Source organism: Neolamprologus multifasciatus, chromosome 20, assembly GCF_963576455.1.
Source record: "Neolamprologus multifasciatus chromosome 20, fNeoMul1.2, whole genome shotgun sequence".
In the NCBI taxonomy this organism is placed as follows: Eukaryota; Metazoa; Chordata; class Actinopteri; order Cichliformes; family Cichlidae; genus Neolamprologus; species Neolamprologus multifasciatus.
In genome coordinates this window covers 1536347-1563390 of record NC_140458.1, presented here as the reverse complement: position 1 = coordinate 1563390, position 27044 = coordinate 1536347, and the positions used below count along the sequence as shown (strand labels likewise).

Below are 27044 nucleotides of genomic sequence, written 5' to 3'. Positions count from 1 at the left end.
ACTTCCTAAAGAAGCTGCCGGTCAGGGGACAACGCTCCTATAAGGAATGGTTTTCCTGGAGGCTGTGCACAGAGGAAACGAGTTTACATCCAGCGGTTTCCATGGTTTCCCTGGAGGTGCTGATTGGCGGTGCACACGGATCTGTTTCCCTGCTGCGTGCCCTTGGAGAGGGAGGCGCCGGCAGGGGTGTTTTTCCAGCTGGTGTCACGTCTTTCTGTTGATGAACGCCGTCTTATCTGCCGAAAGCACGCTGTGAGAGTCAGTTTGTCAGTCAGATCGGCAGACAGTAAGTCAGCGAGACTCTAATGAAGGCGGTGACTCAGAAAGTGAAGCTGAGGTGTATTTTTTGAGTGTTCTGAACAAATGTGACAAAGTTTCCATCAGAAGTTAAGTTAGTTCTCCTGCAGCACTGCTGGAACGATTGGCTGTGTGGAAAACAGACTTTTAGGACACATATACTGAATCTGATTACAGCACACCATCATGATGAACACTAGTCGAGCTTTGAATTTTAATTATTCAAATAGTCAAATTCCTATAATCTTAAAAAAAGGCTGAAATATTTACAGAAGGAAGGACTTCCTCCCCGCTGGAACAAACGAACTATAATTAGTTAAATTTAACATGTACAATTACCTTTTACATACATTTCTACATGCTTCATTTTTAATCAGAATTACAATCAGCCTGTAATTTTTTCTGTTGCTTGACTTTATCACTCAGGTGAGTCTTTATGTTTATAGTGTGACCTATTTATTTAGATCAGTGTCAAAGAGCTGAACTTGAACTTGTATCTAGAGAAACACCTGATAATCGGTTAATCATTGGACTCTTTTAAAGCAGAGCTGGGTACAGCTTTTTGTTGTCATATATGATGGTGTCATTAACACTTGTGGGATTTTAGCTGCTGGTGAGATAAAAGAACCAACTTCACGATTAATAAAGACACTTGCAGAATTATTGTGAAAGGGAAATAATATACAGCGAGTTATATTAGCTGCCCAGTCAGTAATATTAACTTCTATGGCTAAAGCTGGCCTGCAGACTCAGCATTGACGGGGATCCAGTAGGTTGTCATCAGCCTTCAAACTCAGTGCTGTCTGATTTCAAACATTTGCACACGTGCTCGTGTATCTGCTCAGTCAATAAGGGTTCAGAGAGGCTTGAGCTGACAAAAGCACGTCGCTTAACACGAAGGCAGACAGGAACTGTTGACCTGCATTGCTAACTGCCCCAGCTGGCATGTAGTTCACTGATTCTGGGACAAGAAAACAAGAAGAACCAGCCACAGTCTCTGCAGACAGCTCTCACTGCAGAGGCCTGGTAAGTCGCTGTAAGCTAACAGGCAGGAAGATTTAATCCTTGTGGGAAGCTGCAGCTTGTGGCTACAGATTAGCTACTTTGCTAGCAGATATTTTACACAAACCTTGTTTGGCTGTTGAAATTTCGTCAAAGTCCCCGAAAGGCAAAAACCCGAGTACACAAAGCACCAAATCAGACTATTTATTACCATCTCCCACTCGTCTGTCCATCATGATTAGCTGCGGGCTACAGATTAGCTGCATCGTTAGCGGGTGAACCATCTATTAAAACTCGTTCAGTTTAAAGTCACCAAAAGATACGTGAGGCCACAAGGAGTGTGTCCAGAAAAGTACAAATATCACTCGTTCACCTCCTTTAAATTCACCTGCAGTCCTCTGTCTGCACTGTCACACGTCTGAGTCACTGATCAGCTCATTAGGAATGAGTGTGCATTGGCAGGATGAGTCAGCAGGATCAGTCGGGAAGTAGAAACGGTCACAAAAGACGTCGATTTTAGTCACATAAAGAGCTCGAGCAGTAAGTGCAGGGCCGGCTGCGGTCTGAAGGTGACTGCCTTCCCTTCCTCGTACTTTCTGAACTCAGGACTTGCTGCTTCTCCCCTCAGCAGGTTTTAACGACTCGACAAGAACAAACTCCAGTGAGGTTGTTGAAAATCCAATTTGATCCAGAGATTGAGAGAAAAAAGTGCTGATGTGCTCCTCCTAAAGCGTGAACGAGTTCGATCTGCTTCTCTCTGCCCACCCTCCTGATTCACCTCCTGCTACCCCCTCCTTTTCTCACTCACTAAGACTTTAATTGAATTAGCTCTCACTTGCAGGCTCAGTTCACCTCCCCTTGACCCTCAGAGCCATGACTGGCACTCGGAGCTCTTTTCTCATACGAGATAATGATTCAATGCTATTATCACTTATTTCTATTATATTCCAGTAGTGTTGATATTGTTTTTGGCAAAATTGATTCAGAACTTTACAGACTGAATTTATCCTACCAAGAAGTCACTGTGATGCATCCGTGTCTCCTCTGCCAAAGATAGCCATAAAGTCGCTCTACAACAGGAACTAATCAGGATAACTTTCTTTATGTAAGAGGAGTGCAGTAACATGCCCACAGTTATGGTGCCTCTGCAAGCCGCTCTGCAACCCTGCACCGCTGCTCTTTTCATGGCTGAATCGATGACATATCTGTTGTCATTGACGACTAGTGTGTGCTGTTCTGTGGTTTTTCTGCTGCCTGATGCTTTCACAGCATGACTGTAGAGGAGCCATGAGATCCGAGAACAGAGCGTTACCCCCCAAATATAGATCACTGCAAATGGAAACAGTCTAAAGTTTAGTCACTCTGAGCTGTTCCCAGCCCACAGATCTCTACAGCATGTCACGGATCATCTTTGGGGCATCCTCCTGGTCAGACATTCCCAAAACAACGCACATAGAAGACATCCCGGTCATACCTGCACCACCTGAGCGGGCTCCTTCTGATGTGGAGGTGTAGCGGCTCTTTGGCGCCCCCTGAAGGAGCTAAATGACCCCATCAGGCAGAGCCCAGATATTCTGAAATAACCAACTAAATAATCTGTGTTCATTTAGGTTGTGATTCGATAGAATTAAGTAAAGCAGCAATTTAATAAGTTCATAGTAGAGAAGAAGAAAGATGCCAACAGACAGTTTAGTAAACTCAGAGTATGTCAGGGTCGTGTTGATGTGAGATGGGCACCACTTTGTGCACCTTCTGCAAATTTTACATTCTTTTTGGATTCATTTACGTCTAAAACAACTAAAATGAAACATATAAACATATAAAAACATTGCTTTAAAGAAAAGTGTCCAAGAAATTACCTGGAAAATGAGAAATGGTTAATAAGACGCTGTGATTAATGAATAAATAATTAACAAAGCACTTTGATTTGACTGTGTTTGTGTAGATCTGCACGTGATAAGATGATGAAGGTGTCAATTAACGTGATTAATGTGTCGCGTGCACTTCCTGTTTGAACGTCACACAAAACCCCACAAGAATAAGACAGATTCATGGAGCATCTTTAGAATCATAAGGGTTTTTAATCTTAATCTTCATCATTCACCACCATCATCCTCACCACCATTGCAATAGTCATTGTCGAGACATCATCACAGTTGTTAATAACTGCACAGAAACAATCATCACCACCTTCGACATCATCATCATCACTTACATTCTCATCATTTCCAGTTTTCAGTTCTTTTTTTATTTCATACTTTTTTAATATATTGTATATCATCCAAGGTCGATCTCTTTTTTAAATCATTTACATAAGAATAAAGTCAACAGACTGAAGGATGACTATCTGTATATTTACATAATGAGACAAGCAGAAAGAGAGATCATCGAGAAGAAAATGACTGGAAACCAAACAAAACAGTGAGAAAGAGGAGGAGGAGGAGGAGGAAGGGCAAGAAGCAGCAGCACAAGGAGAGAGAGGCGGGGAGTGAGGGCGATCGACAGGGAAGGCCCTGTGTGTGTCTGTTCATCTAACCGCTCGTCGAGCACCAGAACGACCCTGAATGAAGCTAATGATGTCGTCTCGCGATGAGGACCTGCCAGCCGAACGTCTGGTTCGTCTCCATGGCAGCAGGTTACACTGACTCTTGTATGGTAGCCTGTAGCACTCATTACCTGCCATAAAGCTAAAACAATCCACAGATAAACTGATTAGCATCACGAGACCAGCCGGCTTGTGGAACTTCAACATGAACTGAATTAACAGCAGCAAACAAATCCGAGCTGATGTGAAGACGACCACGGAGAGCAGCTGCTGGAGCTGAAAAGCTCCTAAACTAGTGATACTGTTAATAGCCACCAGGGGGCGAAACATGCGGCTGCAACGACGGCTACAGGGAAACAGCCCCAGACTTGATTTCTGTCTCACTTGCTGAGTTTATGGTCTCAGTTACTGGTTCATAATGAATAAAACACTGAGTCCAATCTACAAATGTTGAGTGCGTGCTTTCACAGTCACGTCCTGCGTTTGATCGACTCAAAGCATCAAAACAGGACTTCAGAGTAGCTTCATCCATCGTTTATACCACCTGGTTGTAGCAAAGCTGGCTTGTGATTAAAATTAATGTTCAACAAAATAAATATAATTTTCTCCAATATGGGTTTTGTCTCGATGTTTCCTCTGCTGATTATTGGTCTGATTGCTCTTTGATGCTATAAAATGTGTATCTGAAGGACTGAAGCCGTTCTACGCTTTTTAGCCTTTACTTAACCAGAAAGTCCAACCTGAGAGATGAAGAATCTCCTCTGAGAGAATGAGCTGACATCAACACAGCAGCTTGTTTGGGATGTGAAGGATGAGAAACTACAAAGCAAAAATTTTAAAGGAAAAAACTTTTAATCTAAACAAACTTCTTCAAAGTTTTGGAAAGTTTTGATTTGACCTCCTCGAGTTGGTTACTCAGGAGTGGAAGTCTGAAAGAGAACAAGTAATGTGTTTTTCCAACTGTATTAAATTAGACAAGTTACAACCAATTTTACATGAATATGTCACGTCACCACAAATCGCTTCACTCATTAGTTTTAATCTCACCCAGGTGATCATTCCTACAGGACGACTATGAAGGACCTGTGACTACCATAGGGTCAGAAATTCTGATGTTGATTAGAAGCTGTGAGTAAAGTTTTGCATTAAAGCAAAATCATTTCTATGAGCGCTGACGACAACTGATGAAAGGTTCTCAACCAACAGAGGGACGAGGAGCGACGACCTGAGCAGTGAAGCAAACTAATGTTAGCAGTGGAGAGGCTGAGTAGCCAACGAGACAACGTTACGGAGGAAAGCACTGGTGAGGAAATCAAACCAAAACATTAGGATACGGGGAAGAGATGGGAAGCTTTCCAGCTTTACATTCTACTAAATGACACTTCCTTCCATTCTCGCTATTTGAGTCCCAGAGACTGTTCTCCCTCCACGGTCATACTGGTGCTCCAACCCCAAAAAGGAGCCTTCAATTGAGACAGACGGTGGCAGCAGCATCAAGCATGTAAATATGTGAGGAGGTCTGTGTGCAGGCTTTTCCGTCCTCCTCTAAGTCTCCCACTCTACCTGCAGAGCAACACTCACAGCCACTCACAGTCTGTGGACTCACTAAATATTTAGGCTATTGATTTTTATTGCTGATTTTATTTCTCTCTCACATCTGTTATTGTTGTAATAATAAAAAAGTCCATTTGTGTTCACGTCGTGTATCATTGCACTGTAGCTCTGCTGTAATCATGTGCAGCACTCAGCAGGTGCAGGGGACACATTTAAGGTGATTTCTGATCTGAACTCTTCTCTGGGCCTTGTAAACCCGCCTTATTCAGCCTGATTAAGAGGTGCACTAATTAAATCAGTTAGATAGAACAAACAAACAAAAGCTCCTGCTAGACGACTGATTAGCAGACTGATTTTATAGGATGTGTATAAATGAGATGGTTCACAAGCCAGTGAATGTTGAAGTAACAAGAAAAGGTCAAAACAAAGCTGGTGTCACAGCGACTGACCGATTTCTGGGACAAACTTGTTGCTTTATGCAAAACATGCAATTCTGATGGTAACAATACTTATCTAATCCTAATACTAATCCTTCTATATGTAAAGACTACAATCACCAGATAGATCATTAATTACATGTTGCTAGTCTTAATGTAATCAAAGCTGTCTTAATCTTTCACTTTCACTTTTTATTTTGATCTTTCGGACCACGTCGATGTTTCTGTACAGACTCCCAGCAGGTCCATAAAATACATTCAGAGTCACTTCAGTCACTTTTCTTCTTCCTCATTCTGATTGGATTTGGTGTCTGCGGCTCAGGAGGTAGAGCAGGGTTTGTGGTTTGATCCCCGTCTGCTCCAGTCTGCAGGCAAGAAGCTAAACCCAATGCAACAAACCGCGTGTAAATGTTACGCAGGAAAAGCATTAAAAAGTGTGTGAATGAGGCGAGTTGTTTAAAAGCAGATAAGAATTCGTCTATTTACCATTTACTCAGTTTAAACTTCAGCAGGTCGTCTGATTGGTTGATTAGATATCTGCAGTAACACCAGTTAATCAGTGTACCTAATAAAGTGTCTGGTAAATTTAGATCTAAGGCTAACTGCACAGCTGATGTCGGAGGGTTACACTGAGTGACTCCTACCTGCTGAAACGGATCATATCTACAGATTTAAGATAAAGAGAAACAAATATGAAGGACACTAAAGCTGCAGCAAACTGTCACAAACTACATGATAAAAGAAAACAGAATAAATGACCCCAGTTTCATTTCCAATGGTGCTTCATCATGCAGATGAATTTAGCAAAGATGAGTAAAGAAGCAGAGGCGAGGAGCAGCTGCTGACGGTCGGCCCCGTCTTCGTAGCGCAGGATGCTTACTCAGGGTTCAGTAAGGTTTTCACATTATTATGTGAACATTTATGTATCACAAAACTACTTCGTACCACAAAGATTCCTTCTTTGCCACTGTGTCTAAATTCCACAGCCGTCCGCGGGTCGCAGAGGTCTCCTCCTTCTAACACGGACGGTTTCGTAAACGGGATTCGTGAGTTTCACGCGGTTGGCGGTCGGCAGCGTAACAACAACAGCGGCGACTCCAGATAAAGTGCGGAACGAGTGTTTGAACATATTGTTTGAACATATGCCGTTCATCAGAGGGGAACACTGAGCACGTTTTCTATGTAAAACTTTATATTCAGTCACATGTTTTAAAATTTTAAATGCCCAATACTTAGCTTTTCGAAATTGCTCTTTTTGATACACTGTGTATTATCTTGTATTAAGATATATAATGTTTCATATTTGATTTTGTTTTAAAATAACAGATTTTTACTTTGTCCCATTTAAGACTTTATGATTTCACATTGATGTTCTCTCTTTTTAATGAATTAATGTTCAGATGAGGGCCGGTACAACAGGTCTGGACGGGTTTAGTCGTTTTCAGGACTCACCAACAGGTGCTGCTGACGAGTGCTGTGATGTGAAACAAACATCTTTGGTATTGTGGGTGCACGTACCTCGACATAATGGCTGCTTCAGTGTTAGACTCGTTTAAGGGCGATAAAGTCGTTGTTAGAAGCTGAATTTGTGAATTACAGTAAGTTGCCAGTTTGTCAGGATATCAGAGTTTGTTTTACTTTTTATTAGTGCTGTCAGCGTTAATCTCGTTAAAATGACGTTAACGCCATAACAGCATTAACGCGGCAAATCTCTGTTAGCAAGTTAGCGCGGACTGCACAGTGATCCGCTGAGCGCAGTACTTTATATACTTATTCTGTGAGAAACCCGGGATCCACAGCTAAAACACTAAACTGAAAGACTTTTGCCTGTCCCGTTTGGATCTTTAGCCATCAGAATGGTTGTCTTAAGGCCAAGAAAGATGACAAGTGGATTTACTTTACCAAGTGGATCATCATGGCCTTGCCATATTGGTCCATTTGATTGACTTTAATTATAATTATGTATTTATTTGATTTGATTTTCGGTTGTTACAGATGGGACAGACATGACTGGGAGATAGGACAGGGAGGAAGAATGAAAGAAAGAGAGGGAGAGAAAGAAAACAGAGGGGAGAAGAGACAGTGAGAAAGGGGGAAGAAAAAACACAATAAAGTAGCTAACAGTAGATAACAGTAGATGCTAAATATTACATGTTATTGTGCAGTACGCAAGATCGACAGCACACAATGTGCTTTGAGGTAGCAGCCAAGAAAGGTGTAGTTTGTGTCTGTGAACACCTGTGTGTACACCTGTGTGTACACCTGTGTGCACACCTGTGTGGATCAGCACGCTTGAATTCAAAAGGTTTCTCCATGTAACGATCTGCTAGGGAGTGTGGGGAGCCGTAGCCCCGTCCCCCAGGGCATGAAGCAGGTATGGAGGAGATCCAGGCCCCAGACATCCAGAGGCCCCAGAGTACGAGGACCCAAGGAGGACCACCAACGGGGCAACCGTGCCACCCTCCTGTGAAGAGCTGAGGAGAGCCCCAAATGAGAGGTCACCCAGCAGCCATGGAGCAGAGGCCACAGGGGGTTGCAGGCCCGAGCCTCAGGCCCAGAGGCCAGAGGGCACCCCAGCCCCCAGAAGGGGCCCAGCCAGGCCACAGGCGCCAGTCCCCGCCAATCAACCACCAGGAGTGAGTCGGTACATACATGAGCGCCCAGCCCCAGACACCAAGAACCACCAACACACCAACGTCTGAGGGCATCAGCCACCGGCAGGGAGTGTGGTGAGGGGAGATGGGCCTCCATACCTCGGAGAGCCTGAGATGTTCCCAGAGAGGTGGAGTCTAAGACCCAAGCTGACATATAGACACAGACGAACAGGCGCATGCAGACACAAACGTGCATTCCCACCCTCATATACACAACCAAATACTCGGCACTCACCCGACGTGTAGACAGACACACAATCACACTCCCCACACATACTCTATATCCCAGGTCCAGGTACCCCCGCCCCCAGAGGGGCAAACTGTACCCGGACCCAGGAGATGTAACCCTTCTCTCTGAGGAGGAGGAAAGCAGACCCCATTAACAGAACGGGGGTGAGTGAAGACCCCAAACCTCCCTCCGCCCACTCATATGTAGTGTTGCTGCGTGCTGTTCTAAAGTGGATTTAAAACACAGGAGGGCATGGTGCTTCCTGCCAGAGAGAAGCACGGCTCCTCCCAAAAACCCTCAGTGTCTATATGCATTTAAAATTGAGGGTAGGGCACCAGCGCCAGAGGTGGGTTTGAATACACAGACCATCCAACGTGCCCGCCCCCAAGGCCCTATATGTGTTGGAAATTTCTAGAATAATTTCTATAATTGCGTATCCAGATTGATGAAAACTGTATATTAGAGCATTAATAGAAGCATTAACATGAGTCACTGTCAAATCTGATGCAAGGCAGTTCAACATGTTTGCGTATTGCATCTAAGTTTTGTTGAGTTTGTAAGTAGGCCACAGTGTGCATTCCCTTTCAGTTATTTCTCTTCTCTGTGTGTTTAACCTGTTTATGTAAGATTAAACAAACTGAAAGTGGGCGACAGCAGCAGTGACAAACAGAAATTTAACGATTAAATGACTCCATGCCAAACTAGATTACCACGCAATGTTGATGACTGCGGCTCCGCTTCCCTATGCATACACCTCTGACTTTACAACATGACTCATCTGCCGTCCTGTATGCAGGAAAGTACTTATATAATCACCACAGAGACCAGCAGAGCCAGGCTGTCTGTCTGCAGATGCAAGGTGACGTGTGGTAACGAGCTGCAGTGGAAACAGATGAGAGCTGCTGACGAGGTCGCGTCCAGACAACTCAGCAGAAATGAAACGAGCAACGAGCGAGGACCGATCTCGACATCGGCACCACGTAAAAGATTAAGATATGAATGATGGTACGCAGATACACTTGGAGATATCTAAAACCAAAAAAAGTTACTCAGCATCCACCAAGTCTCTGATATGGTACACATGGCTGTGTAAGTGATGGGACGAGCGTAATGGAGAGCCGTGGAAAGGTACTGGTGCATGTTAGATTTGGAGACATTTACATTTTAATAAAGATATGTGATACTGAGATATTGATCCCAGCCAGTCAATCAGTCAGACTGGGCTGTATGATGATCTCCTGGCTGAGCTGTTATTAGTGGTTAAAAGATGTTTTTCGTAGCAGTTTAATTGCTAATGTCCGGCTTTGTCCCCTGCATGGGCCGTGCTTATTAGTGCAGGACGCTGGTGTGTGTGTTTTAGCACCGGTGTGTAAATGAATAGAAAACAACGAATCACTGGAGAGCTGGGATGAATCTACAAAGAATTACAACCTGTAAAAAAGTCCAAGCTGAAAAGGTGTTGCTTGTAGCTAATGGCCATTTCAACTGAGACTCAGCTTTGAGCTACTGAAACTTGACAAATTCAAACTAAACACAGTTTTTAACAAACTCATGGACAGCTTCTGTTAGCCTGTAGAACTGCATTTAAACAACGACACGGCAAAGCAGAAGAACAAAATGAAACTAAGCGTACTGCACATGCACGCCACATTAACCTGCTGTGTTGTTCAACAACAACAAAAATACAGATTCATAATAAAGGCTCTAAAATTATTGCATTGGTTTTATAAAAAAATTAATAACAGGTTTTGTAATTATTTACTATGTAAAATTACTCAAGTTTAGGCATCGCTGCTTCTTGGTTAAGTTTTGAGAAGAACATGGTTAAAATCAACTTTATCAGTTTTAACAGGCTGCCACATACAGCAGTTTCACAATTATCACCTTTATTATTTGTGCTTTGGAGCAGATCAGCTGTAACTAATAACAGCTGAAGCATGAAAACCAAACAACTTAGTCAGGAGAGCTCAACGAGCTAAGAGCTATTCAATTCATTTTCATTTATATTGCGCCAAATCACAACAGGCTCAAGGCTATATTGTAAGGTAAAGACCCAACCATAATACAGACAAAACCCCCAACAACCATATGACCCCCTATGAGCAAGCACTTTGGCGACAGTGGGAAGGAAAAACTCCCTTTTAAGAGGAAGAAACCTCCGACAGAACCAGGCTCAGAGAGGGGCGGGGCCATCTGCTTGGGGTGAGGGTCAGTGGGTGAAGATATGACAAAGACATGCTGTGGAAGAGAGCCAGAGATTAATAATAACAATAAAAAATGCCGTAAGATCTATTAGCACATAGTGAGTGAAGAAGGTGACTAAAGTACAAATACTTAATGCATCATGGGAATCCCCCGGCAGCCTACACCTATTGCAGCATAACTAAGGGAGTGGGCTTTTAAATACTCTAGGAACAACAAGTAGGCCTGCAGAGCGAGAGCGAAGTGCTCTAATAGGGTGATATGGTACTACAAGGTCATTAAGATAAGATGGGGCCTGATTATTTAAGACCTTGTATGTGAGGAGCAGGATTTTGAATTCTGGATTTAACAGGAAGCCAATGAAGGGAAGCCAAAACAGGAGAAATCTGCTCTCTCTTTCTAGTCCCTGTCAGGACTCTTGCTGCAGCATTTTGGATTAGCTGAAGGCATTTCAGGGAGTTTTTAGGACTTCCTGATAATAATGAATTACAGTCGTCCAGCCTGGAGGTAATAAATGCATGAACTAGTTTTTCAGCGTCACTCTGAGACAGGATATTTCTAACTTTAGAGATGTTGCACAAATGGAAGAAAGCAGTCTTACATATTTCTTTAATATGTGCGTTGAAGGACATATCCTGGTCAAAAATGACTCCAAGGTTCCTCACAGCGTTACTGGAGGCCAAGGTAATGCCATCCAGAGTAAGAATCTGCTTAGATACCATATTTCTAAGATTTTCAGGGTACAATAACCTCAGTTTTATCTGAATTAAGAAGCAGAAAGTTAGCGGCCATCCAGGTCTCTATGTCTTTAAGACATTCTTGCAGTTTAACTCATTGGTGTGTGTTATCTGGCTTCATGGACAGATAGAGCTGGGTGTCATCTGCATAGCAGTGTAAATGTATGCTATGTTTTCTAATGATGCTGCCTAAGGAAGGCATGTATAATGTAAACAGAATTGGTCCTAGCACTGAACCCTGTGGAACTCCATAATTAACCTCAGTGTGTGAAGAGGACTCTCCATTTACATGTACAAACTGGAGTCTATTAGATAGATAGGATACAAACCACTGCAGCACAGTACCTGTAATACCTACAGCATGTTCTAATCGCTCTAATAGGATATTATGGTCGACAGTATCGAACGCTGCACTGAGGTCTAGCAGGAGAAGCACAGAGATGAGTCCACTGTCAGAGGCCATAGAAAGATCGTTTGTAACCTTCACTAAAGCTGTTTCTGTGCTGTGATGAGAAGCCGATAGAGTCTAATAACAGATTAAATGCAATGTTGAGGCTGTCATTTTTAGCATCTACATATATGTTAAAATCACCCACAATAATTATTTTATCTGAGCTCAGAACTAAATCAGATAAAAAGTCTGAGAAATCAGACAGAAACTCTGTGTAAGGCCCAGGTGGATGATAGATGATAACAAGTAAGACTGGTTTCTGAGTTTCACAGCTGGGGTGGACAAGGCTAAGCATCAGGCTTTCAAATGAATTAAAAGTCTGTCTGGGTCTTTGGTTGATTAATAGGCTGGTGTGAAAAATTGCTGCCACACCTCCCCCTCGGCCTGTGCTTCGAGGTTTCTGGGAGTTAGAATGACTCGGGGGTGTTGATTCATTTAAACTAACACGATCATCCAGGATGCAACCAGGTTTCTGTAAGGCAGAGTAAATCGATTTGTTGATCAATTATTAAGTCATGTACTAACAGAGACTTGGAGGAGAGAGACCTAATATTTAATCATCCTGTTTTACTCTTTGGTTCAGATGTGGATACTGTATTGTTCTTTCTTTGTGATTGTTTATGTTTAAGTCATTTTTTGCTGGTTTTAGTTTGTTTTTTGTCTGTTTGGGAGCTGACACAGTCTCTGTGGAAATGGGGTTTTGGGGGGTGGGGGGGGGGAACAGGAGGAGATAAGCTACAGAGAGGCGTGTAAGACTGCAACTCTGCTTCCTGGTCCCAACTCTGGGTAGTCAGGGTTGAACGCAGCACAGATAAGATCTTGGAGAAGCTTGAGGCTGCCGTGAGCACTCAGACTAAGATCTCTGAGTGAAAATTGGATAACATCTCGGAGAAGCTCACGGCTCTCCAACAGGAGATTGAGAGACCAGTGTCGGACTGCTAGATCGGCTGTGAAATTGACATGCAGTTGTTCGCACTAAAGGAATACCACCATCATTTCATGCGGCTATCATATCGGCACCAGCTGTGGTCTCAAGGCTGGAGCTGAACATCACCCTGATAACAGACGGTGTTTAGACTGTTCCTCCCTATCCTACGCAAGGCCACCCGGGTCAGCTGGAAGACTGTTTACTTAGCCTGGCAGGGCGAAGGACATTCTTTCAGCTAAACTCAGGACACACACACATACATATTCACTGATACACACTCATCCCCCCTCCCTCTCCAAACACCTTCGATGCTTGTCCCCTCCCGGGTCAGATGGCGGGTCGACTGGACCAGCGCAGACATGCTGCATGCCGGATGCGCTGTCTACACCGTCTCTCTCTCACCTTTACCCACCCCTTTTGCTTGCCTTGTGTTTCTATGGTGTATTGACAGTCATGTGCTTTTTGTGCTGGGGCGTTTTTTTCTGTTCTCAAACTGTCCAGGTCCTCCGAAGATCGAGAAGGCTGGAAGTGTGAGGCTGTGAAATGGGACAGTCTAGCCTTCAGATTTGCGTCACCAGCTGTCTCGGTAGAGTTTAATAAATGCAGCCGTCTGCTCCTTTCTTGCTAAAATATAACAGGACAAAATTCTCGACCATCTCACACTTCTGTTCAATCAGTTTTCTGTTTGACGTTTATTCAGCTGTGTGAAAACTAGAACTTTAATCTCAGCCAAACCAATTTACTCACAAACAAAATAATACACAAAGCCAAACAATAACATTTTTAAGTTATCCAAGTGACTTATATATCATGTTTAACCTGAGTAGCCAAAGACTGCGGGGGGTTTGAAAACGATGTAGCGGGAGTTCGCTGTTCTCGTCGGCTCTGGTGAGCCTCGACCTCCCGGCTAGCTATCGAGCTGGTGGGTAACAGACGTCTCTGAAAACGTCGGGGCACTTTTGCCAATATGTGATGTCTTGATAAACTAAGCAGACATTTGAAGTTTACACAGCTACATTCTCGCCTGAAAATATCTTAAGAGTTTATTTTGTGACCCAGAAAGAGTAATAGGAGTAATATTAAAGCTAAGTAGCTGCCGCCATCGTTGGAAACTGGAATTGGCTGGGTCGCGCAATGAATTCTGTTATAGGTTGGGACACGAAGGATACACCTGACCCATCCTTCACATCCGGGGACATGAAGGCCACATTTGTCGGAGTCTTCAAATTGGGACAGCTTTCGCTGTGATGTAATCGGCCTTCAAATGCAGCATCCGAAGGATGTGGCCCCTGAATTGGGAAGCAGCTAAACACTACCAGTCCTTCCTTGCACCATAGGCTATTGACTTGTGACAATGATAGAAGCACAGCAGCTGCTTGTATCACTAGTGAATATTTAATGAGTTAATGGCACTTTAGCAAAAATGTCCAATTAAAAGCAATGAAAGGATCCTTTTCCGGAGCTGGTGCTCATTCCTGAACCACTTTGTATTTTGACAGCCACAGAGCTTTACCATAGCGCTGGTGTCGAACACCAAGAACAACAAAACCTTTCGGACACCCCCCAACCAAATAAAATCGAAAAAAACAAAAAACAAAACAGACAGCTCTGTAGTGGCTCTCCCTCGGGTAGAAACACAAATCTGTTTTTCAAATATTTGCAAATCAGCACCCACTTTGCATTTATGAACAGGATGTACCACTGATCCATTAATTTGAAATAATTTCATAATATATAATAATATATATAACATAATATATAGCCATCAACTAAAAAGAATGAGAAAAATCTAAATGCTGAATATATATTTTTTCCATTGGTCAGCTGTTCATCACAAATTACTGATAATTTAAACCCAGGAGGCCCACCAACAGTCACATCAATTCATGTTTTTTCACTCTGGGAGGTAAAATGAGCAAACTGAGCTTGAGCACCTTGGTTGAAGACCCATTAGGCGATCAATGTGTGCAAGTCTCACTAAAATCTGGCCGCTCTGGGAGGAGCAGCCATTCTTATGAACTGTGGAGGGACAGGCAGACAATGGACCCCTCACCATCAAAGAAGCTCATCAGTCTTTCAGATGGATGAGCTAAAATCCTAAAATCTAAGCAGCTGATGTAACGTTTAACTCGACAAAATTAAGATTTAAAGTCTGATATTTTTCACGGTGAAGAACAAAGAAAGACAAGTTTCCATAAAGTCCTAACCATCATACAGAAGAATAATATCTAAGCCTGCAAAACTCATTTCATTTATATTTAACATCCTACAATGATTGTCACCACATCATTCAAGTCAAACTTCATGTGTAGAAACATATTATTAAAATAAAAGTGCTTCGTGGATAATCATCAGGTGATGAGAAGGTTCTACACAGGAAACAGATTTTTTTTAAGCCTATTATGCTAATATGACTATATTACAACAATAAAACATTACGTATTCCCTCGGGCTAATATTAGCTGAATTAACAAACAACACTAATAAATTCATACTGGACTGATTTGGGTTAATTGCAGCATATTGTCGTTTAGTGGTAGTGCAGAGTGTCCTAGGTAATAAACTGTTAGAAACATGGCACATTAGAAGTCCTACAGTATCTTATCAAACTTGATATTGTTTCCCTGCACACTGAGAGGACGGGATGGTTAGTACGCTAAGGTTTGATCATTTACCTGTTCTCACCTATTGACTACATGGCACGGTGTTTTACCGACACAGTTTTCCTCAGTTTCACTGGCAGTTTGCACTCAATGTGATGGAAAGTGCATCATAACCAAGATGAATGAGTTGTAAAGCTGGAGGACTGTCGCTCAGGACGGATCTAAAAAAAGGTGATAAACTGCTGTGGAAAGACACGATCTTTCACATCTCAATAAACATTTTCACAGCTAATTCATTTACAGCGAGAAAAAGTAGGAACACACTGAGAGACAAACAGGAAGTAATCATTTGCATTAAAACTCAATTAAGTGAAACCGTCCAAAATCTCTCTCGTCACTATTCACCATCATTAGTGCACAGCAGGAGGGCGTTTGGTTAAACACTGCATTTAGGAATAATACAGAGGTCCTTTACGTCACTGCAAACCTCACCACATGACCAATTAAGATGAGTTTAGTGTGCACGGGTTGCAACTGCAATTCTGTACTGTATAAAGGCAGAAACCTTCACATTACAAGGCTTTCAGATTAACAATGATTCAAATAATAAATATATGATATACAACGTAGCAAACTGGGCGGTCCTGTGTAATGGGCAGGTATGCCTGTTAATGCTTCTCCGCTTGTATCTGAGTATTATTACAGTGTGGTATTTGTGCTTTGCTTGAGTTAAAGGGGACCTATTATGTCTTATTTACTTCTTTCTGTCATGTAAATTAAACATACCCAAGGTTTGAAATGATGAAGTCACCATGTGTACAAAAAATCCCTGTAATCCCTTCTGAGCACTCAGTTTCTGAGCGTTTTACTACTTTTGGGCACAGAAGCCCCGCCCAACTGATGTTCAAGACTTTGGCTTATGAGGGGCAGCCAATCAGAAGAGCGTGGAGGAGTTAAAGGGGCCGCGCCAAGCAGCAGTACAAGATTAATAAGGGTTATTCTAACCTGTGAATCAGGCAAAGCTACTCTGCAAAAGTCTAAGCGAAATAGGTCCCCTTTAAGGATCTGAGAAGAGTCTGTCAGTAAAGAAAAAACTGCAATCATGCAAAGATGGAAAAAAAAAAACACGTGTTTCACAGACAGGCTTTTTACATCTCTGAAAAAATAAAATATCCACCACTTTCAACTGTTCCACAGTTAAATATTAATACGTTTTTAATACTGATAACACCACTGGACTCATGTTGTAAACCTTTGACATCGTGTCAAACGTCGTCGTGCTGCATACAAAACTTTGGATCAAAGCGCATTTTTTTATTGATAAATCAGCTACTACACGGGTGTGACCCCCTCCCACTCAATATGAGTTTACGTACACTGGGAGATTCTCGTTCCAGACTTGGAAAACAAACATATTGCTTTTTAAATGTATAAACGGCGAAAAGGAGCTACAGACAAAACTGTGGGCAGCTAGCTATGAAATAAAGATATAGATCGGACTTTACAGCTAAAAGATGACTGGATGAACTCGTCAGAGGATTTGCTCATACAGCATACGGTGTTTCCTGCTCATAAAACATTACATTTGCTCGAGGGTTTGGGTGTCAAAGACGTCTTTTTTTTTAACTTGGCACTGCGACAGAAGGATAAGACCCCCCCGCTATCAAACTTGGCAATGAGACAGACTTTTCACTTTTTCGTCTTTGATTTTCTTGGCACTGAATCAGAAAAATGTCTTTCTTACTTTCTTTCTTTAGGAAGAGGAAAAAAAACAGGAAGCAGGGGAAAAGAGGAGGAGCTTGAGGGAGTCAAAGCTACAGAGTTAAACGCAAAGAGAAGATGGATAAAAGAGTGTACACAAAAAAGATGAGAGACGACACAAAGGGCTCCACTGTTGCTCCCTTCATCACCGCCTTCATCAGCTTCCTCTCGCTCAGAGGGGAAGTCACTGAGTGTGTTTACGTGCACTGTAGTTATTAAGGCAATACTGCGACTCCTGAAACTGTCGCATGAAATCCAATTATTTGAGTTTTTCGTGATCTGAGCAACAGTACATGCAGACCAAGCTTCCCTCCTTTGAAACCAGACATGTCTATTTATGGATTTCTTTTACCTGAGCAAACATCTTGGCTCAGTGCAGGCAGCTAATTAAATGTGACAGCGATGGGACAGCAAAGCTAGCGAAGCAGTAACTGCAGGTTAGGTTTACTGGAGCTAACCGGAGTTGGATGGAGCCTTATTTGTGGCACCATGACTTGTTCTGCGGTGTATCATATTACCTGTGGATGGCTCAAATGACAATAAAAGCCACTTGACGTCACTTTGATTGTAAAGCATGATTTGTATGTATGCACTGCTGATGTCACTGACAAGGCAAGCTAACATAACTTTGATCAACAGTTAGCATGGCGAGCTCACGGTCTTTTACTACAGTTCTTTTATTTATTAGCGAGAAAACCTCCTGTATTTTGCATTTGGACCCTTTGACGTGATCTGATTTGACTGACTGGTCTCACATGCTCCTTACAGTCAGTGACATTTTAAAACCTCCAGGCTCAGATATCTCCTTTCAAAGACCTCTGTAGAGATGGCTCTTATGGCGTCACACTAAGCTAAACAGCTTAGCAGAGCTTGGTCTGCGTGTACGATCAGATCAGATTCGTGAATTAAGAACCCTTTCATTAAGCATATATTGTAGATTGTGGTAACGGCTGCGTGACATCATGAAAATATTGCCTTAAAGCCGATCACCACCTGTGATCAGAGGACTGATGTGCATGTAAACATACTCCAGATATCACTGATATCATTTATGATCTCTGAGGACTCTTGCAGCTGCTGTGTGCACATCTGTGTGTATGTGTGTGTGTCTGTCCAAGTGCACTGTACACATCAGGCACCAGGGTTCTCCCTAAAACTGGATCACGGGGAGGGGGGAAGCACTTGAAGAGTTTTCAGTATGATGGCTGCTTCACGTCTTAAGTGGTAAAAAGGGCCAAAAATTACTCTCCTAATACGGCCGTTTTTATACATTTCTCTTCACATGACCTCATACATCAAAGTGCTAAGTCTCAGTTTGGTCTCCTTCAGCTGTCAGACTCCAAAACAAGAGTACAAACTTTCCCTGATGTACGTCGGTACGATTTTATTCGTGCTGCTCACACTCGCTCCGCTGTTAAAAGTGTGTGTCAACAGGATGTTAATGTAAGAAAAGAAGCAGTTATAAGGAGAACCCAGGGTGCAGTATGTAGGCAACAAAACAAAGAGCAAACTCGGGACTCCGGTGGCCGGCCGCTGTGCAACCAGTCGAGCAGCCCGTTTACTGAAGAGGAGCTCCGAATGATGTGTGGTTACCTGCCAGAGTGACTCGTACTGTTCACGAACTCTAACAAACTATCGGTCCCATAAAGACCTGACGAGTCTTCGTCCTTCGTTCCAAAGAGTTTGGTGTGGTGACAACATGCAACAACCAGAGGCCTGCGTATACAGAGTTGGGACACGGATAGCCCCGCAGCTTTTTGTTGCATTGAGCGCTGTCCAGTCCTCGCCGAACTCTTTATACAGCAGGCTCTCGACGCAGCGTTGCCAGGAAACGGCGGGGTCATGGCTTCATGCTCGGACAGGGAGGATAAACCGTTAAAGTCCCCATTCTGACCCGAACTGGGAGACGAGGGGAAGAGTTTCCTTTCAGACGGAGGTTAAAAAGCGCCTGACGAGTTTAAAATTATGCACAAAACTGCAGACTCATCGCCGGCGTTCAGCCGAGTCACCCTGTGAAGCAGCTGAAGCAGGTGTGAGCTCTCCAGGTAGGTCAGACTGCAGAGGTGATGATCGGTCCTTGTGGTTTTAAAGCTGCAGAGCAACTTTTACTGTCTGACTCAAGGTGTGTAAGAAAATGTGTCGCCAGATTTAAAAGAAAAGAGATCGGATCAGCAGCAGAGTTGCAAAGACAGCTTCATTGTTTTCTTTTAAAGCTCCAGTTTTCTCCACAAACAGGCTTTTAACGAGGAAGTTTTAAATGAAGGATCGCCGGATTTACTCCATATCTTCTCATTTCACACGTCTCTTTTTTTACTCCACAGTTTTCTTGCTGTTTGGTGGTCAAACGACAAACGAGGAAGAGAGAGAGAGACAGAGAGAGAGACAGCCATGGTGGACGGAGGACAGGGGCTCATAATTACCCCTCAGTTTACCCTGGGACAGTTGTGTGGGGCGGAGCTTTCTCACGGTCGCCCCTGGTTACCTAGATGAGGGGCTACTGCACTCGGAGGCGGGGCAACAGAACTGATGGGCGATGTCATCATCTTCCTCCTCTCTGAGAGACAGACAAACAGACAAGAGAAACAAAAACAGAGAGGAGGAAGAGGAGGAAAAGGATGGAGCAGGGAAAAGCAAAAGGGAAGAATAAAGGATAGAGGAGAGAGTAAGGGATGAAGGAGGAAGGAGAAGAAAAGAGAAAGGCATGGGAAGGGGGAAGAAGGAAAGAAAGGAATTAAGAGAAGAGGAAAGAGACATAGGAAGGAGAAGGTGAGAAAAGGATTAGATGGGAGGGGAGACGAGGAAAGAAGGATTGAGGACAAAGAAGAAGGAATAAGAAGACAAGAGAGTAGTGAGAGTGGAAGGAGACAAGAAGAGAAAAGAGAATAGAGGATCGAGAAAATAAGAAAAAAGGTAGAACAGGAAGAGGAAGGAGGAAAAGGTGAAAATATGATGGGGAAGAGCGGAGGAGAGAGAAGGACGGAGAAAGAAGAGAATCATCAGAAAAGAGGGGATAAAAGCAGAGACTGTGATGGGCTCTGAAGTTTGGACGTGCAGTGCAGCAGATGGCCACCAGATGTCAGTGTTCACACATGGCTAACTGAAGGACTGACCTTCTGAGTTGAACTTTTTCTCACAGAGGTGAAGCAGCGTTGCCTCGGGACACAATTAATCTCTAATATTACAAACTTTACACACAGTCAGAAGTGACCAAACTTAGTTCTGCATGTTTTTCCTTAGGGGGAGAGGACAGTGATGGAATGAGGCAAGGATGAAGGTGGGGTGAATGGATGATGTGAGCCGAGGGGTGAGGTGATGAGGAAGTCGAGCCTTTTGGTAATTCTGAGATGGCATCCGGTGCAAAATAAAACGCATTAATGAAAATGTAACGCTAGTGGAAAGTACAAAGTGGTGCGATAACGACTGTGGCTGTGATTTTTAAATCAGGGCAGAAATTCATCACTTTCCCATTCAGCAGCTTTATGTTCCTCGGTCTCGTTTAAATAATCGAGCCGCAGACTGAGGATGGTGGAGATCACCAGAGGTGGAGACAGGAAGAAAGAGCGAGTCCAGATTTCTACACAAACCTTTTAAGTTTCAGAGTAACATTTAAAATATGCAGCAGAAATCAGAGTTATTGTTTAATTCATAAATGTGTGGATAGTTTGTAACTGTGCTGCTCTGGTGCCTGTATTTGTGCAGGTTGGAGCCCAGCAGGCTGATGCACACAGTGTACAGAAGTGAATGTGAATTATGCAAATTTAAATCAACCGTGAGACTTTAAAGGGAGTATTTATGTTAGGTTAGGTAATTATGATAAACAGCAGGGCTGCTTTTCTTTCTATGATTCATTCTGACCTAAATTATTTTGTTGCGATGGAAGGACGTCTGTCAGAGACAAACCCACTGTTTATTTACTTACTGAGAAAATCAAGGGGAAAGCACATCTGTCCTCAGTTTACTGTGGATGGACGACATTAAACTATAAAGTCAACTTGAGATAAACGTGCTCCAATGAACCTTTTTACCGGAATCTGTGTTTGTACAACATGTTCTGCTGAGCACAGCGTTGCAGTATGTTTGCAGGCTTTCTGATCCTGCACAGTGACTGTTTCACGTGTTTGTTTAATTTAAGGATGTTGAGGATGATGTGATTTTTGAACAAACTCATTCAGGAGCTTTAGAAATGTTGTCTTAACACCTCCTGACATCTTTACTGCAGAAACGAAGCAGCAGAAGATCCAAATCAAATTAAACACAAATTCTGATCATCAATAATCTTCCATCAAAGCTCAGCTTCTTCTGTCGTTACGACTTAAAAACTGAAGGTAAAAATGTTTCTGTAAGTTCCTGTTTTTTTCTTACTGTCTGTGTGAAAAAAAACCCTAAAAGTTTAATCAGGTAAAAAAAATGTTGCAAAGAAACGTTTTTAATGTGTGAGAACAGCTGATATGTTTGATGATTATTTTTTGTAGTCAGCGTTTGGCTGAAGTGCAGGTGAGGTTTTATAGAGGTGTGCACAAAACAGGAGACTGAGGTCAAAGGTCATCACAAAAACCGCTGTTTACTCGTTACTATTACACTCACTATCTTCACATGTTAGCTGGGTTAGGTCAGGGTGGAGACCTGCTTGCTTGTTAGCACGAGATCAAACAGTGTTCAAACATCTTCCTCACCTTCCACTCCACTGAGCCCCACCTCTGGGTTCAGGTCGTAGTTGCTATAAAGGTCAACGTGACTCTGCGGTTCACTAAGAAGAGGCCGGCTGCTCCACTGAGACTAAGATCAATGTAGGATTCGAGCTTCATTTGTGCTGCATTGAAATCAGAACGGGCTCAACAACGTCGCCTCATGACTCATTCGTTTTGGGTGTTATTTACTCTCAATTCCACTTTTGTTTCGGTGGAAAAAATCTCAGCGATTTATGGAATTTTATTTAAAATCACAGGTAAAAAAAAAAAAGATTTTCAAACGTTTTTTGTGAAGAACCTAAAGTTGCTGATTCTGGCCTCACAGTCAAATCTGAGGCTTTTAAAAAAACAGGTTTGTGACAGGAAGTAGGCGGGTTCTCGATTATGAGGTGGATTAAGTGTCAGCCAGTAAGAGTTATACACTCTGTTAAAGCGGCACATCCAGCGATACCTGTTTTCTGAGGTTTGCTTAAATGCAGCATCAGAGCGCAGCTTATGCATAATGGATGTTGTTGGGTGTGAAAACAAGTGTCCGTGTATCTGCGTGCGGCTACGCCTCCATAGAACGCTCTGTGCTGAGGAGCTTGACTGCTAACATGCACAGCGTGGTCGTGTTAACGTGCAGTTCACAGTGACGCTGCTGGAGAATGCGGAGGTCACATGACTTCACGTATGTCAACGGGTGAATCCCTCAGCTCTCGCTCTGTTTGTGCATAACATCCTGTGAAAACCTCCCTGCTGATGACGCATGCTCCCAAAAACCAGACACACACACACACACACACACGCGCGCACACACGCACACACACGCACACACACACGTGCGCACACACACACACACACACACACACTTCACAGAGTCACTCTGCATCTTTAATGTGAGACTGTAAATGTGCCGTTCTGGTTACGTTTAATTCAAATATTTATTAAATTAAAACCAATAAAAACAACAAAGTAAGAATTTCAGATTTCTTCGATTATGAATATTGTTCCATGATTGATCAGAACAAACAGCTGGTGGTGCTAATTTCTCATTCTCTTAAACCACCGAAGAAGAAAAAGACTGAGCAGAAGTCTGTCAATAAAACCTCAAAGGGAGGAGTTTTCTGTGCTGATGCAAGGACGCCGGCACGCTGCTTCCTGTTCATACCCGACTCTGACGACCCTTCAGGCCGCGTTCCAGCTCCGCTCACAGGATAATCAGGAATTTACTATTACAGTTAAATCGGTTACGGCAGGTGTGTAAATACTTTGCATCTCTCACAGGACGCAAACGAAACAAATGATGTCACTCGATGATGCTGCGACGTGATGTGAGCCGATTAAAGTTTTTTACATTTTACACGATTAAAACAGAAAATCGAAACTTTGGGATAATTTAGTACACAAGTCAAGAAAAAAATGTAACACCGTCTGAATCATTTCTAATGCAGAAATATTTATTACTTTTATTATATTTAGTTATGTCATATTTTTATTTTATTGCGCTTTTTTCTTTCCCACCACCTTTGTTTTAACCCGCCTCAAATTTAATTACATTTAAATAAATTAAATTTATGAATTTAGGCTAAAAACAGACAAACATAAACATCTATCGTCTCTGACCTGATTTAAGTTCACTGAACAGCTAAAACATCGAGCATCTGTCTCCGTGGCAACAGTAACAGCCTACTGTGATCACGTAGACCCCACACTGATTTAACTCATGTTAAATCAGTGTGGGGAAATTCTACCACATAAATGAAACCTTTGCTAAATGAAAAAATGAAACACCGTCTGCGTGGATTAAAAAATGACTTTTTAGAAAAACAGGATGCACCACGACAGCCTGACAGCAGAGGTCAGACGAGGCACGTCGATCCAACTGATCTGATCATACAGGTGTTTTTTTAATCCAATAGGAGAGAAGACGGTGCACATGCTCTGTAATATCCTTTCTATTCTATTACAGCGTTCTTATTTATTACGCGGCTTCTCTTTTGCACCACAGCCGACTGTTAACTGGGTCGGCCATGACTCGACTCAGATCTAATTATCCCAGAGTCTATTCGGGTCGGGTCTGGCTGTACTCGGGTCCCCCTAAGACTAAAACTCCCCGGCGTTTTCCATTTTTGTTAAGTCAGCGAGAAGCAGCCGTGAGGCCATCAGGAGAGTTTCAGAGACCATCCTCCTTTTCAAACATCACAATGACAGGATCTGCATCCAGCTGTTTCTGCCGCTTTTCAGTGACGACCGATACGTGCGTCCACTTCACATCTGTCTGTGCAACGTCATCCCAGGATTTAAATATCTCGTTTTGTCTATTTAGATAATAAGATTTCAGTTCGTGGGAGCATTCAGTGGTGTGTTTTTAAATCTCGGAAACAACACAAGTTTCCCACCTGGAGATCAACCGCCTGATTTCCTCTCAGCTCCAGCGTTCAGCTGTCCAGGGAGCTAAAACTCTGCTGGACCGGACATTAAATTATCACCCTGCACACTAATCAAAGTAGTGATAAACGAGACATTCTTAATCACAGGTTAGGGAGTAGTAATTAGCCCGTATGATTACAGTTATGTGATTACTGGTTTGTTTACCAATGGCTGAGCACGAGCCTCTGTTCACTGTGATGATTAAAAGCTCAGAGTGCTTAGGACAACATAAACCTCTGACAGAGCTGACTCTCAGGTGTGCTCTTAAAAACTGCCAGATTCACCAATGATCTTCTTCCATCAGCTCTCTATAAAACAAACAGAAGCTAACATCCACCTTGCATTCTCCGTAATGGCCAGCAGGGGCATGACGGCTGCAGGTGGGAGTCTGACAGACGTCTATGACAAAAACACAGCGCTAATTATAATCTGCGGTCTCAGCTGGAGGTCCTATTAGGGTGGAGCAAAGTACGCGACATCATGTCTGTATTTAAAGACAAAACGAACATTTGAATATTTATTACTTTTAGCAGTTAAAAATCTTTGTCAAACATTACTGAAGCTGCTGTTTTCAGCAGTGATTCATCTGCATGTGGAGCTGCAGCTGAAACAAACAAAGCACAAAACCTCGGATGTGTTTGCAACATGTCAGCGCTGATGCTGACAACATACTGAGTTTAAATCATGGGGAGAACAGGAAATTAAAAATACCGATGTAGAAATAATGAGTGTTTGTGTTTTAATATCAATGATATTTTAGCATTGTGACACATTTTTGTATTGAGTGTGTGTGTTTAGATTATTTACTTCAGAGTAATAATCCCACATACTGCGTCCTAACATACAGACATGCATCTAAGTATAGATATAGAAGTATAGAAGTACCTAAACTAAGGGGATTAATGATACTGAGTGTGTGTGGATGTGATCTGAATAACTTGCTGCTGCTTTAACAAATATCTCAGTTGTTTGTCTTCATCTGCTTGAGACTCGTCCTGTTGCAGGAAGCACCACAAAGATGGTTGTTGGTACTCTTGGCGTGTTGTGTGCACCGTGTGAACGTGTTTGCCTCAGGCTGACGTCTACGTGTGAGACTGAATCCTCCTTGATTGACACTAAGGTCTGTGTCAGAGAGAAATATGTGAAATTATAACATTAGAAATTTAGATTAGAGATACTTTCACTGCCTGATATTCAAAGTAATTTATGTTGTATGTACTGCATATACTGTACGTGTAAGAGTATAAATGCTTTTTATAAATTTATTTTTATAAGTTTATTTGGTTTGTTTGATTTGCTGATATTACTACACACTCACCTCCTGTATGTTATTATTTTTATTTCACTTGTTATTCTCTGTAAACTTTGTGAAAATGTCAAAAAGAGCCTTTCTGCTGCTGGTGAGTCATTAGCTCTTAAACTGGTCTGTTTATGGTGCTCAGCTTTGAGATGTGATGCTTCAGAGCAGCATGGAGGAGGTGGAGCAGGAGGAGGAGGAGGAGGAGGCAGGTGGGGGGCTGATGAAGGTGATCGAGGAAAAAGAGAGGGATGGCGGATGATGTTTTGGGGAGAAGGTGGATGAGAGGGCAGGAGCGGCTGGAGAGGCTGCTTCACCTTCAGTGCTGCGATGTGTGTGTGAGTGGGGGAGGCTGTTGTACTGTGAGGGGAGGCGAGGGAGCGGGTGAGGCTGAACGTGACGACACGATGCATTTAGAGCGAATTTAAATAATCCAGGCAAACTTTAGTCTTTAGATTTGAAAAACTAAATAATTCAAGGTCGGTTATTCTGGTTGTTTAGGCAGTGAGCGGGCCTGCAGCCACACTGTGCCTTCAGTCAGCAGCACTATGAAGACAACAATAACACTGGATGGACCCTCGATCTTTATCCTGCCGTCATCATGTCGGCTGGGGGCCAATCAAAATGCTCCTAAATTCCCACCTCCTGTGCGCTAAAATTTACAGAGGTGGAAAATCACACCATGCTATAAAATGTGCTTAATTAAAAACAAATGATTTTCATACAACTATGTGATTTTTGCATCCCATCCAGCATTTTTCTGTTACGAATAAAGCCGTCAGAGCCGCAACTAATGATTATTCTATTATCGACCAATCTGCCGCTCACTGTGTCAAGTAACGGATTATTTGTTTCACATCACAATGCCAAAGATGAAATTTCAAACACTTTCAATCCCAGAAGAATACAGGCTGTAATTAGATAAATATAAGAAAGGCTACAAATGCACATTTGAAAGACGGAAACTGGGAAGCAACTGGCAAATCTGTCTGAAAAATGTCATTTGATTATGAAAAGGCTCGCTTCTTGTTCCGCTCTCACAAAATAAGGGGGAAGGATGATGGATTTGATGGAACATCTGTGCAGACTGGGGTGATGTAGAAGTGCAGAAACAACTGTAAAGATTCGCTCTGAGTGCACGTCAGGTCACTGGCCTCGGGTTGGGGGTAAAGAAGCTACCAGGGCAGTGTGGTGGGTGGAGGCAGAGTTGAGAGAGAGTGGGTGGGGAGGCTGGGTGTTGAGGAGGG

At 42.8% G+C, this 27044-nt stretch overlaps 1 protein-coding gene across 3 annotated transcripts in view; it reads right to left on the bottom strand.

The window, feature by feature from the left end:
- The window catches only part of LOC146494012 (IQ motif and SEC7 domain-containing protein 1-like), a 170486-nt gene that overhangs the window by 104127 nt on the left and 39315 nt on the right, over positions 1 to 27044 (bottom strand). The window contains exons 1-2 of one of the 3 annotated variants that reach the window (XM_085144630.1): positions 8110 to 27043; positions 1 to 8073 (exon numbers count right to left, since the gene is read on the bottom strand). The exon at positions 1 to 8073 is cut by the window's left edge and continues 415 nt beyond it. The exons of 1 other annotated variant lie outside the window; for it this stretch is intronic. The gene's annotated coding sequence lies outside the window, so the exon portion shown is untranslated. One more of the 3 variants, XM_085144631.1, reaches the window with a different exon arrangement.